Genomic DNA, 4,393 nt, shown 5'->3' with positions numbered 1-4,393 from the left:
AGATGAATTAGAATTATTAATATTGTCTAATTTCTGGCTAATAGAAGTCAATTGTGCTTGCAAAAAGGATATAGAATCGACTTGATGTTTTCCCTTATTTGCAAATCCTCTGGGATTCCCATATTGGGAATTATGAATAGCCATCTCTTCGACAACATTGCTCGATATATTCACATCTAAATTCATAAATCTTCCGTTAGCTGCAGAGTCCAAAATCATTCTTGAATTATATCCAAGCCCATTGTAGAAAGCTTGGATTATCTGCCACTGTTCTAGTTTATGATGGGGACATTCTCTCTGCAAATCCTTAAATCTTTCCCAAGCTTCATATAAAGATTCATCCGCTTCTTGGGAAAAATTTAGGATTGAACTCCTTAACAAAGCTGTCCTCTCTGCAGGGTAATATTTATTATAAAAATTCAAAACAAGAGTATCCCAGTCAGTAATACCAAGTGCAGTTCTATTCAATCCATTATACCATAATTTAGCTTTACCACACAAAGAAAAAGGAAAAAGAATCTCCCTGATTTGGTCTTGTGTGACCCCAGCTTGCCTAATGGTATTGCAATATTGACAGAAATCTGCAATATGAAGATTTAGGTCTTCACCCTTAGCTCCGCTAAATTGCTTTCTTTCAATCATAGTAATAAACTGGGGTTTGATCTCGAATTGTACTCCCTCGAGATTTGGTGTAGAAGATAGATGTGGAAAATCCGTCAGGGACGGCTGCGAATAATCGCTAAGCTTGCGAGGTGGAGGTGGTGGCGGTGGATTCATGCTTGATTCCTGATCTGTACTAAACAAACAAATATGAGAAACTATCTCAAAGAACTTGCGTTCTCTGAGACGAGAAAAAAAAAATAAAAATAAAATAAAATAAAAATAATAATAATAATCTAGACTACAAAAATAATCAGAAATAAAAATAAAACCGTTTCCCCGGCAACGGCGCCAAATTTTGACAGGCTAAAGTCGTATCACCTAATCAAAAGTATTACCTAAATCCTCTAACTAAAGTAGATAGGGAAGTAGGGTCGAATCCACAGGGAAACTAGTCTTTCTATTTCTAATTAATTATTATAATCTAAATTATCAGGGTAACCAATGTTGTTGTAATTAAAGACTATACTACGAAGAATATGAGTAGGGATAAATAAAAGTAGGGGAAAATCAATGAATAAAGGACCTAGGGCATAGGTTCACCAATAAATAATACTCCAGGCTAAAACATATAAATCAATCATCAATGTATCAATTAATCAGATAATAAAGGGCTTTCGCTACGTATTACAATCACAGAGTTAATTTACCGGTATTAAATCTCATCTCTCGAATCTCGACTTAACCATTTATAAATTAAACTGCCTATTGAAACTAGGCCTTAATATTAATTCTCATCTCTCGAATCTCGAATCAATATTGCGTAACTCATACAATTAAACCAGCGCTAATCTAGTTGTAGAGCATTAAACCAATCAATAGGAAATTAATTAAACATTAACAATCAACAATAATAAATTACCCCTTCTTATTAATCATGGATCCCCACAAACCCTAGAAAGAAAACTACTCGGACATAATTAAATCTAAACTAAATAAAGCGATTAAAGGAGACATAATTAAAATAACGAGCAATTAAATAAAGCAATTAAGAAAGCATAATAAAAACAATAATAATAATAAAAATCAATATTCAAGAAAACTACCAAGTAGAATAAAAAAATAATAATCATCAAACTAACTTGAGCAAACGTAATTAGTATTAAAGACGAAATTAGACGAAAGCGAGATAAAACAAAAACTTAAGAAAATCCTAACTAACAAGTTACGGAAATCTCAAACTAAGAATAAAAGAAAATTAAAAGAAAACTAACTACCTAACCTGCGTTACTACTACTCCTTAAATAAACACAAATCACCGACACAATTATCATCAAGTGGGCCTAAACAATTAGCCCACTATGATAAGTGAAAAGCTCGCAGTAACACTCTCGCCCGACCGGGCCATCTACCGCCCGATCGGGCCCGCTATATATCACGCCCAGCGGGCTGCTTGGTTCTTCATTTGGGCCAGCAAACTTGGGCCAATAATTTAAGTGTTATTTTATAATTCGTGGCCTCATTACTTGCTCCGTTGATTCCTTCTTCTTAATAAGTCTTAGTCTTGTAATAATACGAAGTATTATAACTCCAAACGAACCGAGCCCTTAATCACCAAACCAAATAAAATAAGTTCGACCTTGCGCTTCAAATATATGGTCATGAAATACGATCAAACTCTAATGTCATTGTAGTGGCTCAATAAGTTCGGGAATTGTCATAAATATGCAAATTCCTGCAAAATAATATCAACTCTACAAAAACACTAGAAAACGTATATTAGTAATAAAAATAACTCTGTAGAGCTCAAATAAGCACAAATATGACCGTGGGACGGGGAATAAATATATATATAAAATAGACTTATCACCCGCAAGTTAACTTTTTGGAATATTTGTCCAATCCTCCATTTCGTTGCGCATAATCAGGTTTAGTTACTTAGAGCATAACACAATCCAGCACAGCGAAACCAAAGATCCGACAACGACGACGATCAACGCTCGCAGGATTAGTCAATCAAACAAAAGACGATCTCAACTTGGGTAATTCTAGAGGAAGTTTGGGTGAAGTAGACCTTGCCGCCTACAAATAGCCAAAACAACATGAAATTGAAGTCTAGAGAAACTAGTTAGATTGAATTCAATGGTGTAAATTCAATGGCTTCAATGGCGAACAATGGAAGATTGGTTGAAGGATTTTACTCATTTCGAAGATAGTGACTGGAACTTTGAAAGAACCTCAATTAACTATGGTTAACTCCAATACTACCTAACAACATTACGTGGGAGTTAGATTTCATATTCTCTATGACAAAGATATCCCTTCTTTTTAGCAAAAATGACCAAAACACCCCTAGATAAACACGCACAGTTTATTTAGGATGAAATGGGGCTTGCTTATTTTTAAACCCCTCTATATTATTTTGGAAAAATTAGAAATAATAATTCCAACTTTTATGAGTTGAGTTAGAATAATCCCAACTTTGAATTATTTCTAGAATAATCCAAACATTAAAGGTTGTTGATTTTCTACAATCCCAAATACCGGTTACCGGTTGAATGCTTTTTTTTAAAAAGTGACAAGTGTAGAAAATTAATGGGTTTCAAAAAATATTATAAAAAAACCAATTTTTTTTTTTTAAAAAAAAACTAGCTAAAACCCTTCTTAATTCCAGCCACCATCCAAACCCAAACAACCACACCCTGCGGCGCTAATTCCCCCTCCCCCTGCGCCGCTAATTTCCTCCCCCTTGTGCCGGTTTTCCCCCTCCTTATCTCCTTTCCTCGTTATCCAAAGATTACTCCCTCTCTAGAAACCTCTTCCTCCACTCGAAAACCCCTTAAAACCACATCCCCCACTCTCGAAAACCACCAAAAACCCTTCCCCCACCCAGGGGTGCTAATTGAACAGGGTAACTCGCGAGCAACTCGAACTACTCGGTCAACGCTCGGTCAACCCGACTCGAGTTTGCTCGTGCTCGCACGAATCAGCTCGAAACTCAATAAATGTTTAAGAAATTTAATATTTTTCTATTCTTTCATCATTAAATAATTTTGAAATAATAAACTTAAGTAGGGAAGATTTATATAAAGAGAAGAAAATGTCATTAACAAATGTTTCAAATTCAAGAGACGTAAAACTTTAAACGAACAACTCGTGATCGACTCGGCTTGACTCGAATATTAACGAATACGAGTAGAGCAACCCTCTGCTCGTGATCGACTCACTCGATTAGCACCCCTACCCCCCACCATTGAAAACCCTAGCCACAAGGGTTTCGGGGTGGTAGGTGAAGCGATTTGGTATTTTTTAAAGTGGGGGGGGGGGTTTCATTGGTGGTTTCGTGGGGGAATAGGAGGGGTTTTTAGGAGGGTGGAAATCGGTGATCCGGCAGTCCATTGAGGGGGAGTCCAGTGAGGGGGAGATGCGTTGGTTCGGCAAAGGCATCTTATGGCTGGTGGGGGAAAGGATGGCAAAGGCGCCATGCGACAAGTGGAAGGGGAGGTTGCTGGTTTTGTTTTTCTATATTGTCCAAACAGGACTTGACACATGTCAGATGACCTAATATAATAGGTCATGAACTTTTGTTAACCGGTTAGGGATTGAAAAAAGGCAACAACCCACAAATTTCAGATTAATCCAAAATAATCCAAAGTTGAGATTATTCTAGCAAAATTCATAAAAGCTAAATTATTATTAGTATTATTCCTAATTTTTCCTTTTATTTTAGGACAATTTTCTATTTTATTTTAGGACAATTTTTTCTTGCACCAGTCATTCAGTCATTCGGATA

The 4,393-nt window shown here is 36.1% G+C and overlaps 1 non-coding gene across 1 annotated transcript; it reads left to right on the top strand.

Moving 5' to 3' along the window:
- The first annotated feature begins 274 nt into the window (after positions 1-274).
- Positions 275-381, top strand: LOC145603233 (small nucleolar RNA R71). Its single transcript, XR_014104761.1, has one exon. It is a non-coding gene; the product is annotated as a small nucleolar RNA R71 (small nucleolar RNA).
- Positions 382-4,393: the final 4,012 nt, after the last annotated feature.

The sequence above is a fragment of the Chenopodium album genome, chromosome 21 (assembly GCF_948465745.1).
Source record: "Chenopodium album chromosome 21, dcCheAlbu1.1, whole genome shotgun sequence".
Classification (NCBI taxonomy): domain Eukaryota; kingdom Viridiplantae; phylum Streptophyta; class Magnoliopsida; order Caryophyllales; family Amaranthaceae; genus Chenopodium; species Chenopodium album.
Note: the sequence above shows the minus strand (reverse complement) of the source record. Positions and strands in the feature narration are given on the sequence as shown.